Below are 17,332 nucleotides of genomic sequence, written 5' to 3'. Positions count from 1 at the left end.
AGAATACCCTGTCATAAAACATTGTCAACTGTATAATAAAGAATGTGCACTGTATTAGCTCAGGGATTCGGGGGTATGGAGTCACAGGTTTTCAAGTGTTTTTCCATTTTAAATCTATAACTTGCAAGTTAACTGTTATTTACAATGTGTAATAAAGATTTGTTTCAAATTGTATAAAAAGGCCTGTCTGTGAACAGGCATTTGAGAAAAACCATAGAAGCAGTGTGGTCTGTCTTCTCCCTGTCACCGCAGTTAGTAAATACTGTCTTTCGATTGCCAAAAAGAGTCTGCGTGGTTATTTGAGTCTTGAGAGCATTTTTGTTCACCCGCAACAGTTGGTGAGCCACATTCAGGAGGTTCCTTTGTACACCACCAGACGGCTGGCACCAGAAGACTGCCTGCCCCACTGATGCAGAGAAACAAATGCCCACAATCTTGATGAGGTAAGCAGAAGCCAAGGTTAGAACTGAAATTCTACCTGAGTATGAGGGTTTGGGAAGGGTCCAGGGACCACCGTCTCCTTCAGGTGAGGGCAAAGCAGATCACGATCCTTGTTTGTGAATAAGCGATTTCTTCATGGCAATATTCAATTTAGATGTAGAAATAAGCACTCCTAGACAGCAAACTAGGGTTGGGAACCCCCAATTTTTAGGTCAATTAGAGGGGCAGATTGTACTGTATCTAGATCCAGGCCTTCCCCAGCAGGATAAGAGCCAAGAACATAGTTCAGGGGATAGTGATGACCAATCACGTATTTCATCAGCAACATGATTCAGAAAAGGGATGCTACAGGTAGGGTAATTAGAGGGCAGGTATTCACCCGCAGCAAAGGGGCGTAGAGAATGCAGGGTGGAGTGACTATGTGCATAGAACTGTAGATATGTCACAACAGCCAATATTTAAAGGAAGGCAACAGGAACATAGAGGGGCTGAAGGTAGTCCTCCCCCATGGCAGAACGGGGGTGTAGTAGTCTCACCAGAGGGGGTGCTGGACTGGTTACTGCGCAGTGAGAGTAGGAGAGTGACAAGTTAAGTAAGGGGAGAAGTGCATGATGATGACTGTACAGGACAAACTCAGAGAAGTTTTGGGAAGTTAGCGGACAGGATATAATCCATACACCAGTGTGTAAAAAGCATGGTTGAACTTCTTCAAACCCAAGAAGTAAGTAACCCTACTTATGATATCCAAGAGAGACCACTCATTGACTTAGACTCCACAAGGGGCATGTAGAGACTGTCTAAACCAATTGATACAAAGTAATGTGAGGGAGATGTGCTCCCTAGAAGTAGGAAGCCCCAAGCCACAGAGCTTGAGTGGTTACAATTTCAAAGCACCTATGGCCTTCCAGACCCAAGGATAGGATTTAGCTTGGTTAGGGGATGGGTGACACTCTACAGTAGACCAGCACAGCAAATGAGTGCCCAAGCAAATTCATGCAGTATAAGTCTCTCTCCTATTGAGACCATTGCTGAAGGAGAAGGTAGCTGGCATTTCATTGTACCATTTGTAGATAACTTAACAGACTGGACTGAGTGGTTAGCTCCACGAATGAGTCCATAGCCACAGGACAGGTTTTTTGACTCACATGACATGGCGAATGCTGAAAGCTGCATTTTGTATGGTGAGGGTGATCCAGATTGGGACTACCCTTAAATGAGGAAATGTCTGCGTATATGGCAGAAGTACGCCAGACAGCACCATCCCCAGTGTGCCACCACCCCTTTACACTAGATGCCCCTGATATGAAAGGGGTCTGGGGCACCACATTATGTTCCTTGGCCATAAATGGACAGGGGAAACCTCAGAAAACAGTTGCCACTGCTTACAGAGGGAGAAGGAAAATGGATCAGGGCATTTGATGAACAAACTGCAGGTATCAGCCTGACAGTAGGGGATGAAAAAAGCCTGCTTAGTTCCCTCATAGGGGATGAAACAGACACAGTATTTCAAGTACACATAATCCATTTTTGAAAGGAAAAGTGGGAAAAAGAGAAAAGTATACAGGAAGTAGCAGATAAAGCAGCAGCTAGGTTGGTGCAGCAGAAGTTAGCAAAGAAAAAGGGCAATGGAAGGTGCTGTAGTGGTAGCGGCCACTAACATGACTTCAAAGTCTGTGGGAACGGTCCCAAGGACTGCCCAACAACAGTACCCGCAGCAGCAGAATGATGTAAGAACACAGGGAAGTAACAGAGGATGACGATGAGAAATAGTAAGAGGTCAGATGGGCCCTCCAAGAAGGGATCAGACATGTTATTATTGTCAGAGGTTTGAGCTTCTTATTAGAGACTGCAGCATGAAGAGATGTAATTAACAAAATGGAAGAATGAGAATTTATGGTCAATCAGGAAACATAACAGTACATCTAAGCAAGCGGCAGCAGGCAGAAATAACCGCACCTATCCTGTGTTCCTAAATGTTTGAACGCATCAATGTCTTGCTTATTTGTATGCACTCACTTAAAGCAGGTGCTGCCAAGATGCAATCCGTAGTAACTAGGAAATTGTTTGCTCCACAAACAATTGAACCAACAAAAAATATTCAATCCAGTTCAAATGAGTAGTTTCAGTCCATCAATTTATTTTCCTGTAACATTCCTTTAAAAGCTTGATACATTCACCACGAAGATAGCCAACGCTATGTAGCACTAGATTGTATTGGCGTTTGATTTTAGACCTATACTTGTGGCATTTTTTGGTTAAGAGGTGTTAATGAGGGAGACTGGTGTAAAGCTAGTAATCCAGTATTGGATATGATAGTGCCTGTTCTTTGTCCTCGTCTCACAGGTGCCTGTATGGGGTGGAATGGTCCCCTGTTGCCCATGAAGTAATTCACGCAAGGCATAAGAAATTATTTGTGAATTGCGGTGAATCAATTAAACTTTGGGCATCCAATGATACTTTTGGTGAGACTCCCCTCCCCCTTTTTTATGATGTATGGGCCTTGTAATGTATTTTTCAGTTGTTTGGTTGGTGTGATTTGATTAATATTTGTGCCCTTGTGGTGGGGATTGTTCTTTGTTGCCATGTATTAAGTACTGGGTGGCTGCGTGACACATATGTCATGCGGACTGTGTTGGAGGATTTGAATTATGAATATGGACATTGCACTCATTGTGGTAGATATTTGATTCTAATATATAGAAATCTATCCTCTTGGTTGAGCCCTGGAGCCTCTTTTTGTTGTATTTGGGGATGAATGGTGTTATTGATTGTTTGTGGGTCTGAGTTGGAGTCATTAGTGCTCTCCAGTCTAATCTTTTGTTATCCCATTGTTACCCTTTTTCAATGCAGTTATTATTCAGTATTTTCTTTTACCTGCAGTAATTTGACTGTATTGGTCTGTAAAAGATCTTGGTTTTGGGATGGAGCTAGTAATGGCCCTCAGCTCAATCATGTGATCCCATTGTCACCATCTATCCTATCAAAATGCTTTTATTATTTATTTTGGTGTTTTTCATGTAGTATCATGACCTCCATAGTCCTAAGATTGCATCAAATTTATTATGTGCAATATTTCTTTGTTACAATAATAGACTGTATGATATAAGTACAAGTAGGTTGTGTTTTAGGAATTTCTTCTTGATATGCCTTTGTAATATTTTTTTTATAAGGATTAAGACACGTGATGTTGACATAAGTACAGTTATAATAATATGGTGTTGTTACAATATGTGCCAAAATTGGCTATAGTGTATGTTTCTCAAGACTAATTATGAGTCACAAAGTTTTTGTGATAATGTTGTTAATATTGATCATGTTATCAGTGTATTGAGGGGTGGTATTTAACAATTGTAAATGTGGAATGTGTACTTTCTGTAGGGGGTTTGTGGATGGGGTTATTTTAAGTGTATATTTTCTTATCTTTGTGTGCTTAACTTTAAATTTCTTTCAATTGTTTGTGTCTCTGTCTGTTCTTGGAATGGGCTTAAATGTTTAGGGGGGTCCTTTTGTTCAAATGTATATTTATTGTAATGAAGGATAATTACGTTAGCGCTTTGGTCATATTTATGTGTTGTTTATATGGATTTTATTACAGCCCTGAAATTACAGTTTTGGACAAAACTCGTTTGTTGTCTTCGTGGTGAATGTTTCAGTCTTTTAAAGGAATGTTGCAAGAAAAATATTGATGGAATGAAACTACTCATTTGAATTAGACTGGATTTTTTTGTCAGTTCAATTGTTTATGGTGCACCTCTGTTTGGGTTACAGGAAATATAACAGCACAACAAAGCCCACAAATTACATACGTACCCCAGACACCCTTGCAAAATGTACAGTTGCCCCGAATGCCCCAAGCACAGCAGGGGCTGCCTCAGCAGAACTACCAAGCACCCTCCATGGCAATCCCACTACAAAGTGGAAAAGGAGGAGTAGTTGTAAGGGGGACCCTGTGGGAGCGTACAAACAATGAGGGTGCCTACATAGTATTTCTATGTGTCCAGTTTTGCCAGTAACCCACAGGCCAGATGAGAAGCCCACTGTGATTGTGTCTATTAATGACAAGAGATATGCATTCCACATAGATACAGGAGCAACTAAATCATGTATTAGAGAGGGAGGCCTTCTGATTTCCAACAGATCCTCGGGCACTCAGGGTTTCTCTTCGAAATTTATAAGGGCTCCCTTTACCAAACCAGTGGAGATGGAAGTAGGAGGGAGACCCATTGAGGGCTGTCTGCTGTTCTCACCAGCTGCCACAACAACTAGGACAGGACTCTGGGCTATCAGAAGCTGAGGTGGTATTACAGAGAGAGACTTTGGAACTTACACCAACCTATGGCACCCTAATGGCTAGCAGCCATAATATTGTTTTATTGGCATGTGTTGTCTTCATTGAGCCAGGAAAGATGATTAGGGAGATACTGGATGATGAACTGTTTGATGATGACCCCCAAAAAAGAGTTATACTTTTTCAGGAAGAACACCACTAAGGACTGTGTTAGAAGTCAGAACACCCACACCAAGCAAAGTGTTTGTCACAGTAAAAGAAGGAGATCTGTCATGTGTACCAGGCACCTGGTAGACTAAGGGTCCCCACAATGTCAGCCTCACTCTCACTGCTGCACTATTCTGGATTACATTGAAGGAAGGTGCCATCTTACCCAGAGAAAGCAGTATCCCTTGTCCAAGGAGGCGGATGAGGGCATTGCCCCTACTATACAGGCATTGCTAAAACAGGGAATAATTTTCCCTTGTGTGTCATGTTGTAACACCCCTATTTACCCAGTTAAGAAAGCTAAAGGCAATACTTGGCACATGGTTCAAGACCTGCACCTCTTGAACAACGTACCTCCATGATCTTGACAAATATCCCCCAGAGTGCCAGATATTTCTCATCATTGATTTTAAGAACGCCTTCTTCAGCATCCCATTACATCCAGATAGACACTTTTTGACAGCATTCTCATAACGCGGGACTCAGTGTCTGATAGAGAGTTCTAGTTGCAGATTCCTTACCTTAGAATTTCCCCCAGGCATCAGACTAGATCTGGAGATTTTTTTATTTGAGCAATACCCTTGCACGTCGGTAGGTGGAGTCAGTCGACTCCCCGGGCGTCGTTGGTGTCGTAGTTGCCATGATGAGGTTGGGAGTAGTATATAGACCCCGCCTCACCACAGTGACATTAGTTATTTTCTTGCCATGCCATGTGCTGATCCGGAGAGAGCTACCCTGGTCTCTTTATGACCGATTTTTACAATTTTGTCGAGTTTTCAAGTGAGTTTTTGGTGCATCGAAGATGTCCCCGAAGACCGGGTTCAACCCGTGCGAGGACTGTCACTGCATGATGTCAGTGATGGATCGGCATCAGGTTTGTCTGCGGTGTCTGGAGCGCGACCACGCCCTGAAGTCGTGCTCCAAGTGCAGGGACATGCACCCAAAGGCCTTGAGGGAGCGGTCCCTCAAGCTCATGGCGGCCCGACGCTCGACTCCAGTTAGGTCCCGGTCTCGCTCGAGAGGAGGGACTCGAGACTGTTCGCTGAGCCATCACCACTTGTCTTCCTCAAAATCTTCGGGTGCAGGTAAGAAGAAGATGCCGAAGCGTTCTCATCGCACTTCAACTTAGCCCCATTTCTCGGTGGATGCGGCGCAGGAGGAGCGTCGACGCTCAAGGCCTCCATCCACAGAGTCTTCTTCTGGTTGAGTGGCCTTCGGGTTCCGTGCCGGCGGCTTCTGCTCCGACCACCAAGGTCCCCTCCGGATCCGCTCGCAGATCCCCACCGGAGCAGATCGCACCACTGAGACCTTCCCTGGCACCAGGTCGATTGTTGACGCTCCTGACATCAGTAGTGCCCACTATCGACGATGGGGCCTACTCACTCCAGGTTGGATTTGGACCCTTTTTCCAACGAGTATGAATTCAGGGAAGGATTGGAGGGGTCCCTGGACCCTTATGAATGCCAGGATGACCCATCTTTGGACTGGGCAAAGGAATTGGGTGACGCCAGTGGACTGGACACTTCTTCAGATGCTTGCATGCTGTTTCCTCCTACCGTGGCTACGGTGGAGGGAGCGACTTATGGCATGGTGGTCAGTAGGGCAGCCGAGGTTCTTGGCCTTGAGCTACCTACTGTAGAGGTCAGATCCAACCTCCTGACGGAGGTGCTTCAGCCAGGGGCTTCCACATCTGAGCCCCTTTTATCTTTCAATGAAGCCCTCACCGATGTCCTTTTGGGTACTTGGGCCAAACTCAACACAGGGGCTCCTGTGAATAGGACTATCTCACGTCACCATCGGGCCGCTCCGAACGACCCTAAATTCCTGTCCCAACACCCCATGCCTGAGAGTCTTGTCATCCAGGCTTCTTCTTCCTCAGATGCATTCCCTTCTGCGATCCGATGTGGGCTGGACACGACCAACTCACTGGGCAGGTCGGTTACTACGACAGTGGCCTTGAGACGCCACATCTGGTTGCATACTTCTGTTTTTTCTGGGGATGTCCAACAGTCTGTCCTGGACATGCCCTTTGATGGCTCCCGTCTCTTTGGAGACAAAGCGGACTCGACCTTGGAAAGATTCAAGGATTCCCGGGCTACAGCTTGGTCCCTTGGTCTTTCTGCTGCCCCTCACCCCCAGCAGTCTGCTTTTCGCCCCTTTCATGGCCACTATGCCACCCATGCTGTTCAGCCGCTGCGTGGCCGGGGATGCGGAATCCCACGTGGAAGTGGGACAGGGAACAAGATGTCTGCCCAGTCCACCTCTGCCCCCGCTGCAGCCTCCAAACCCTCCTAGTCCGTCCCCTCACTTTCATCCCGTTGGCGGCAGGATTCACCATCACCTGCCCCATTGGGAATCCATCACTGCATCCAGGTGGGTTTTGCAGATCGTTTGAAAGGGATACTCCCTCCCTCCCTTTCGAATCTACCCCACCGGCCATGCCTCCATCACTCAGACAACTCCCAGAGGATCATTTGGCACTTCCCTGCCAGGAAGTCCCGGCTCTCTTGGCCAAGGGAGCTATAGAGAAGGCCCCTGGGCCAGAAGTAGGTGGTGGTTGTTATTCCAGCTACTTTCTGGCGCTGAAAAAGTACAAGGGCTTACGTCTTATCCTAGACCTTCGTGACCTCAACTACTTTCTCAAGAAGGAGAAATTAAAAACGTTCACCCCGGTTCAGGTTGCATCTGCCTTGGACCCAGAAGAATGGATGGTAGCATTGGACTTGCAGGACGCTTATTTCCACATCCCAATCCTGCCCGTCTACAGACGTTACCTACGACTCGTGGTAGGTCACGAGCACTATCAGTTTACCGTGCTCCACTTCGGCCTTACCAGCGCCCCTCAGGTGTCGAAAGTGATGACGGTGGTTGCAGCTCATCTGCATAGGTTAGGGGTCTCAGTCTTCCCTTACCTCGATGACTGGCTGTTGAAGGTGGACTCGCCCCAGAAGTCATCTCCCACCTTCAGACTACGATGAGCCTCCTGCACATGCTGTGGTTCACTATAAACATGCCAAAGTCACACCTGACTCCCTCTAAGATGCTCCCTTTCATCGGAGCTGTTCTGGGCCAGAGTTCTCAAGAAGATCAGGAACGACAGGGCCCAAGTCACCTTGGTGGTTCCGGACTGGGCATGGAGAGTATGGTATCCAGAGCTATTGAGTATGACCATTGATCCTCCACTCAGACTGCCTCTCCGGGTGGATCTTCTGTCACAGCAGCAGGGGACGGTTCTCCACCGAATCTGTCCAATCTCCGCCTTCATGCATGGAGATTGAGCGGCGACAGTTGATGACTTTTGATCTTCCACCCGAAGCCTGTGATGTTATCTTGGCAGCCAGGCGTCTCTCCACCAAAACTGTATACGCCTGTAGTTGGCATAAATTATTGGCATGGTGCACCAACAAATCAGTTGATCCCCTCTCTGCCCCTCTATCTGAGGTTCTTTTGTTCATTCTTTCTTTGGCCCAGCAGGGCTCTGCTTTGGGCACCCTTAAAAAGTATTTACCTGCCATTACGGCCTTTCTTAGTTTACATAATCAGCCCTCACTCTTTAAATCTCCTGTTGTGAGTAGACTCCTAAAAGGTCTCACCCATTTATTTCCTCCCACTCCATTTATCATGCCTCAGTGGGACCTCAATCTTGTCCTTACTTATTTAATGTGTACTGCCTTTGAGCCAATGCACAATTGTCCCTTATGGCTCCTCACCTTCAAAACTGTCTTTCTTGTTGCCATCACTTCTGCTTGCAGGGTGAGTGAGCTTCAGGTCCTTTCGTCTAAACCTCCATACCTGTCTGTGCACCCTGACAAAATGGTGTTGTGCACTAAGGCTCCCTTCCTTCCAAAGGTGGTTATGCCTTTTCATTAGGCCAGTCCATCAACCAGCCTACTTTCTACGCACCCCTACATCCTTCCCATGAGGAGGAGAGAATCCACTGTCTGGACCCAAAAAGAGCGTTGGCGTTCTATCTTAATCGTACTAAAGATTTCCAAGTGGACGATCAACTCTTTGTCGGGTATATAGGTGCAAAGAAAGGGAAGGCGGTGCAAAAAAATACCATCTCTCAATGGGTACTTCTTTGCATCAAGATGTGCTACACTTTGGCCAAGAAGCAACCCCGTGAGGGCTTATGTGCTCATTCCACCAGAACAATTGCTGCTTCCACTGCGTTAGCATGCGGAGTTCCTGTCCTGGATATCTGCCAGGTAGCTACGTGGGCGTCCCTGCACATGTTTGCTAAACCCTACTGCCTGGACAGTCAGATCCATTGGGACGGCTACATTGGTCGTTCGGTCCTACAGAACTTTCAAGTATGATCTTGGTTTGCAGCCCACCACCAAGGATGGCATTGCTTGGGTACCTATTCTAAGGTAAGGAATCTCCAACTAGAAGTCTCTATCAGATGTACAAGTTACTTACCTTTGCAAACAAAATATCTGGTAGAGACATATTCTAGTTGCAGGGACCACCCATCCTCCACGCTTGTAAACTGATTTCTAGGGACAGGGATTACCCCCTTCAGGCCCTTAGCGCTGGCGCACCAATCTCAGTGTTCTTAGCGGCTCTGTGCTTTGGTGTGGAAAGTCTTCAAAAGAAACTGACGTCCCTATGCTGAGGCAGCATCTTTGTACTACTCCCAACATCATCACAGCGACTACGATGCCAATGACACCCGCGGAGTCGACCAACGCCCCCCACCCACATGCAAGGGTATTGCTCGAAGAAAAATCTCTGGATCCAGTCTGACGCCTGGGGGAAATTCTAAGGTATGGAATCTGCAACTAGAATATGTCTCTACCAGACATTTCGTTACCGAAGGTAAGTAACTTGTACTTTTGTACTCTTGTTTGCCCCAAGGGTATTGAGAATCCCCCAGCATGTTCCACAGAGCAATAAAGAATAATCTGCCAAATTTTCATTGTGACAGCACTCTGTTGCAATATGTCGATGATTTATTAATCTGTAGTCCTCCTGAACAACAGTGCAGAAGAGATACTATGGCGGTCATTCTGACCACGGCGGGCGGCGGTCGCCGTCCGCCATGCGGTCACCGCCGAAAGACCGCCCCGCGGTCAAAAGACCGCGGCAGCCATTCCAACTTTCCCGCTGGGCCGGCCTGCGCCCTCCAAAAGAGCGCCCGCCGGCCCAGCGGGAAAGCCCCTGCAACAATGAAGCCGTCTCCGAATGGAGCCGTCGGAGTTGCAGGGGTGCGACGGGTGCAGTGGCACCCGTCGCGATTTTCACTGTCTGATAAGCAGACAGTGAAATCTTTGTGGGGCCCTGTTAGGGGGCCCCTGCACTGCCCATGCCCAGTGGCATGGGCAGTGCAGGGGCCCCCAGGGGCCCAACGACACCCGTTCCCGCCAGCCTGGTTCTGGCGGTGAAAAACGCCAGAAACAGGCTGGCGGGAAGGGGGTCGGAATCCCCATGGCGGCGCTGCAAGCAGCGCCGCCATGGAGGATTCCCTGGGCCAGGGGAAAACCGGCGGGAAACCGCTGGTTCCCCTTTCCTGACTGCGGCTTTACCGCCGCGGTCAGAATAGCCCAGGAAGCACCGCCAGCCTGTTGGCGGTGCTTCCGCTGCCCGGTTGGAATGAGGGCCTATACCTTGCCCAGAGATGATACAAAGTGGAGAAAGCAAAAATTCAGTGCTGCCAGAAAGAAGTCCAATATTTAGACAATTACTAAAGCATCTGTTACTGGTAGGCATGTAACACCTGAAAGGGCAGCATCTCTCTGGCAAATGACAGAGCCAGAAACTGTCAGAGGAATTCAGACGTTTCTGAGCCTCTGTAACTTTGAGACAGTGGGTATTTGATTATAGCATCTAATAGCCCCATTGTTAGCTGGTATCAAACAGGCATGGAATGGGGAGGAAAAGATAACATGGACACCAGAGATGAAGAACCTTTCCAAAAATGGAAAAGTTAAATGAATGATCCAGTCTGGGGAACTCCAGATTACACCAAGGAGTTTTATTCATTCTTTCACTGTAGTGATCAGGTGAAAACAGCTGTCCTCATACAGAAGTGTGCGCCACGCCACAAACCAATTGCATACTTCAGTGGACTGCTGTACTCAGTCATGAAAGGACACCATCCTTGAGAGCAAGCTCTAGCCTCTGCAGTACAGCAGAGCACCCCCATAGTTTGTGGCACCCTTGACGCTTTACGCAGAACATGCTATGTTTGCTATCATTCAGAAGGCCAAGACCACTCTGACTACTCAGAGACTATCAGGGTGTGAGGTGATACTGTCACTACCATCTTTGAAGGTTGTGAAGCGTCATACGGTGAATCGTGAGACATTCTTTGCCTACCCAATATTAAACCATGAGGGGAATGAGCACAAGCGTGCAACATATATGGCCTCATTACAACCCTGGCGGTCAACAACCGCCAGGGTTGAAGTGGCGATCGTACCGTCAACAAGCTGGCGGTACAAAGCGCCATAACCCAGGTCACACTGCCGGGACCGGCGGTTTACCACCATGGTTGTCTCAGCGGTTTACCGCTGTGGTTGTCCCAGCGGTTTACCGCCATGGTTGTCCCGGCAGTCTGAATCCGCCAGGGCAGTGCTGCTTGCAGCGCTGCCCTGGGGATTTTGACTCCCCTGCCCGCCAGCCTGTCCATGGTGGTAGACACTGCCATGGAAAGGCTGGTGGGAAGGGGAGTCGCGGGGCCCCTGGGGGCCCCTGCACTGCCCATGTACTTGGCATGGGCAGTGCAGGGGCCCCCAGGCACAGCCCCGTTGTGATTTTCACTGTCTGCCTGGCAAACAGTGAAAAGCGCGACGGGTCCTGCTGCACCCGCCGCACCATTAGGAGCCGGCTGCAATGTTACGGCCGACATACCCGCTGGGCCGGCAGGCGGAAACTCTGTTTCCGCCCGCCGGCCCAGCGGGGATGTCCAAATGCGGCCGACGGTGTTCCGGCCGCATGGGCGGCGACTGGCGGTACAACCTTGGCGGTCAGCCTCGTCCGACCGCCAAGGTTGTAATGAGGTCCATAGTCCTAAATAATACAGTCAAGCAACAGAGGACCCTACACCATGGATACATTGTCTATTTTTTTGATGGGTCTGCCACAGTTGACCAAGAGACAGGTATTAGACTCACATGGACATCAGTAGTCAAAGCTCAGAAGCACAGCTCCTTTGATACACTACAAGTCATAGAGCAATTGAGATTACCTGCACATTATTCTGCCCAGGCAGCAGAACTGACTGATAGCGAATCTCAAGGCAGGAGCCGGAGTGGTAATTACCATGTACTCAGATTCAGCATGTGTAACAACTGTGCACTCAAGCATCATGAAATGGAGCAGTTGAGGGTTTCTTAAATCATAAGGTAATCTGGTGATACCTAGAAAACTCTTAGAGGCTCTAGTAGAAGAACTTGTGCTGCCACAGGCAGTGGCGGTTGTGAAATATGCAACGCACACAAATTGTCAGGATTTTGTATCCTGGGGTAACGCACTAGCAGATCAGACAGCTAAGGATGCATCTAGGTGTGCACCCCTAAAGGTACCATCAGACCTACAACCTGCCCCTGTTCTGGTGGCTCAGACTGCCTCACCAATGGAGTCTGAATCCAAGACTAGGACACTCCTCATTTCACTGAGACAGCAAGGTTACACCTGAGAGAACTGCAGGAAGTGGCTTCTTTGCACAAAATACAATTATGGGAAGGATGAGGATACATCCAGTCAGGGGGTAGCCTAGTGTATAGACGATTTTCTACGGAAAATCCAGTGATGCCACAAGCCCTGCTTGTATCCCTGCATTAGAGCCATTTACCAGCCCAGTCCGCCAAGGATTATTTGGTAACACAAATACAACACAACTGGTTTCACCCTAACTTGCATGACATATTTACCATGTATCTACACAGCTGTATGATCTGTCAGCAGTATTCTCCTAATCTCACTTTCAATGTGATAAGCTCTACCTTTCCACAACCACAAGGTGCCTTTAAAGCCCTTCATTTGGAGTTTGTGGACAAGATTGATAGATGCAGTAGCTGCAGGTACCTCATCGTGGTGGTCTGCCTATTCTCCAGATGGATAGAGGCAGGACCATGCATCCATTGTTTTGCCAAATCAGCAGCTACATTCCTGGTTCAGGGAGTGAATCCACAATGGGGAATACCAGAAGGAATAAGATCCGACAATGGCACTCATTTTTTAATGCAATATTTGAATATATCACAGCACTATTAGGGATGAAGCACAAATTGTCCTCCATGTACCACCCTCAAAGTAATGAAATTGTAGAGTGCTTAAAAGGCCTCTCGAAGAACAAGATCAGCAAGTTATGCGCTACCCTCCATAAAACATAGTTATACTGTTTGCCAATAGTGCTAATTTCCCTGAGTCATACACCAAGATCAGACCACCATTAGACACCCCACCAAATAGTGAGAGGGTGATCCATCAATGTCCAAGCCCCTGCCACTAGAAGTAAAATTAAGGGAGAATGTTTGTTCCAAGCACTGAATGATGAAATCCATATGCAGTTGTGTGAACTAATGAAATGTGCAAGGTTCATTTCCAAACATGTACCCAAAGGAAAAGAAAAGTGCACCTACACTGAGGTTGACCTCTCAGAGCTGAAAATAGGAGATAAGTATTTATACGCAATCTGGTTCGTAAATGGAAGGAAAAATGATTCAAGGGCCCCTACACAGTCACCATGCCCACATCAGCCACCCTCAAGGTAGACAGCAGGAAACACTGAATCCATCATAGCCCTGTGCATCTCGACCCAGCTTTTTGCCAAAAATAGTGCACAATGTAAATGGAGAAAGGGGGGGATGAAGATTGTCACTTCAAAAAGGCCCCTCTCCAACCGTATTTGTGGACTATATTTTGAATGGACAATACAAAAGATATGTATTTTTGTTTTTATGCTTCCTTTTTGTCTCTTAATTCCATCCGTTCTTCTATTTGCTAGCAAAGGACCCTCTAATCCTAATGCTTTTCACATCTTGAGAGAGCTCTCTGATAGAGGTGTGACCCCAAATGCCCACGCTAAATTGTCAGATAACCTATGGTATCAGCACATGTTAGAAATAGGTTGAAGTGGTTAGAAATGAGTTGTGCTTCCTCTGCTCCCTAGTTCCTCATGTTACTGTTCAGATAGACTGCACTCCACAAAGGAAGTACCACCAAACATATCTCACTGCTTATTACATCTGTACTTGTGTAGAATTAAGGCTAAAATGCAACTAAAACATGTCAAAGTTGTATGCTTCCTAGTCAATAGTACAAGATACGACACTTTACCAGAAGTACTATACATCATCACAGATAAGCCAGACATCAGGGAAGAAATATCACGTATGAGTAAGACATGTCGCCCCACTGCTATAGATTGGACCTAGATGGTCCTAGAGCTAGATTTCAATCAATTAATCAGAGGGAGGGGTCCAGGATGATGCAGAGGTTGCGTGCGTGGTTTGCAGGGGCGGGTGCGGGTCCTAGGGCGGTGGGTCACCAGGAGTCGTCCCATATGGTTTTGATGGTAACACACCCACCAACTGAATGTAACAACTATTTTGTGAACCCCTTACCCCCAGATTTGTTCCAAAAGCCAGAGTTTAGAGTAACAGATCAGTTTTTGCTCATAATGAATGGCCTCCCAACATTTAATTTTCCTGCAGGGTTATGTCCTTATGGAATGGCAGGATATTAGCCAGGATGCAATAAAGAAATGTACGACTACCTGGGACAAAAATATTCTGCGCTATCCTTTGGTAGATAGCACTATAAGTCCCCAGGCTGTCATGAAACTAACTTCTGTTTCCTTATGTTTTAGCACAAATGGCACCATTGATGCAGGTTGGAATATTGGTTGTAAGGTCACAGTCTTTCATGCCAACATGCAGGGGGCACCGCCAGCCCTATGGATTTCTTCTGGCATTGTGGAGAGCTGCTATCTGCCCAGTTACCACCTAACTGGGGAGGGATTTGTTCCATAGTGACTTTGCACTGTCATGTTTTGGAAATACCTGGAATAAACATTTCTGCTTTGGATAAACACCCCATGAGCCATCCAACAACCTTGCTACATCACAGCCGAAGGAAGAGAACTTCAGAGTACTATTGCACAAGCACTTGGAATGAAGTTCCTTAACAGTATTGACTGTTCAATGATGCTGAACCTTTCTTTGGGAGCATCTTGCCATTTGTCCAAGCAAAAGCAACAGCTTATTGGCTTCAGATCGCAAGGTGGGAGATCCTCAAGGTCATTAACACCACCAATGAGGGCTTCAATGTTATAAAGGAAGAACTGCGCGACCTAAGTATGATGGTGCTGCAACACCATTATGTACTGGATTTACTGAAAGCCATGCAAGGAGGGGTTTGCAAGAAAATAGGCACTGCGTGCTACACTTTTGTTCCAGTAAATTATGCAGAACATTTAACTTTGTCAAAGGCAATACAGACACACCATAATTTACAAACTAAGATGATAGATGAGGGAGGTACCCCAGATAGTTAGTTCAGTGGTTGGTTTGCGTCACTGCCATCCTGGATGTCAGGACTGTTTGGGGTTCTGTTGCCATTAACTGTGATCTTGCTACTAATATACTGTATGATACAAGCAATTGTAGCATGTGTTAGGAGAATAGCCACTAAGGCAGGAAGGATGTTTCCAATTATGACCCCAACACACATGGTGGATTCCCAAGGCAACATGTATGACGTGGTATCCAAGACAGACCAATATGTAGATGAAGTCATTGAAATATCAACTAGAGGGGGGAATTTTGTAGGAAATGTAAAAAAATCAATGCACTGTAGTAAATATATAACTCAAAAATATTGCCCAGCATGGAGCCATGCAGAAACCACACAGCTGTTCAAAGTTAGAAACCAGTTTAGGCGTAACTGCCATATTGACACGAGCAAGGTGAAAGGTTCATTTAGGGATATAATGGAATAAGAAATCTGAAAAGGTTTTCAGTTAAAGGCCAACTCATGTCTAACAGACTGACAAGCATTTACAACATCTGCACACAAGTTTCCCACTACACTCTCCATACCTACAAACAGATTGCGGCCTGATAAGACTAATGGGTACATAATTGAATTAGCCCAGAGCACACATGTACATGATTAAACAATGGGTGCAGGGAAGAGATCAGATTCTGAGCACAGGGAGGTCTGAGACACACAATGCCGCCAGCACACACTTCACGTTAATTACATTACCATGAAGCACACACACATTCATGGGTCAAAGAATACCCGTCATAAAGCATTGTCAAATGTAGAATACAAAATGTGCATTGTATTCGCTGAGGAATTTGGGGTTATTGGGGTCACATGTTTCAGAGTGTTCTCCATTTTAAATCTATAACTTGCAAGTTAACTATTATTTATTATGTGTAATAAAACATTGCATTGAATTGTTTAAAAAGGCCTGTCTACGAACAGGCATATGAGAAAAACCTTAGAAGCAGGGTGTGCAGGACTGAAGTGCAGTCTGCAGTGTTATTCTCCCTGTTGCAACAGTTAGTAAATACTGTCTTTGGATTGCCAGGAAGAGTCTGCTTGGTTGTTTGAGACTTGGGAGCATTTTCATTCACCCTGCAACAAAGGGGAACTATTTAACGCAGACAAGCTAACAACAAGAACATAACAACAAGAACAAGCATTTTCAATGCAACGGGGCTCGCATTTGCTCGAGTTGGAGCTATTTGCGTTGTAAACTCCTAACCTTACTTTTCTTGCCACACAAATTAAAAGAAAAAAAAACACTGCGCGTTCGTGCTATGTAAAATGCAGCGTGATCGCGCTGAAATTGAAAACGAAAAAACGGACCGCAATTGCGCTATGTAAACCCCAGTGCAACTGTGCTGCGGGGAAAATAAACAGATAAAGTAGTCCAGAAACCAGGTTCAAAACATCGAGCCTCGTATGTTTTTAGTAGTTTACCAGTGCTGTGTAGGCAGGCTAAACACCGGAAAAGGCATGATGTATGCATGCCTTTGACAAATTTTAAAGAGCAAGCCCAGGAACCAATGAAAGGGACTGACATGACCTGGGCGTGGTTTGAATCCCAAAGAGAGATTACTTTGTGGACGGAGCGCTTTGCGCTCACCCATAAAAAGTGAGGGACAAGACCAAGCCTTGTGCAGAAGGTGTTACTCATGGGGATTTGTTGCATAAAGTTTTAACAGATATGATCTGGTGCTATAGAACTGTTTTACAATTATTATTAAAAAGCATTGAATTTTCTAGATTGGTTATATGGCACACTTTAGGCTGATATGGAAAAGTTTGCTATTGGCTCCCTACTATGTCAGTGTTAATTTCTAAGCCTTCTGCTATCCATTATTTTATTTAGATGTGATGATTTGTAGATCAAAGTACTGGATTCATGCACTT

Source organism: Pleurodeles waltl, chromosome 6 (assembly GCF_031143425.1).
Source record: "Pleurodeles waltl isolate 20211129_DDA chromosome 6, aPleWal1.hap1.20221129, whole genome shotgun sequence".
In the NCBI taxonomy this organism is placed as follows: Eukaryota; Metazoa; Chordata; class Amphibia; order Caudata; family Salamandridae; genus Pleurodeles; species Pleurodeles waltl.
Note: the sequence above shows the minus strand (reverse complement) of the source record.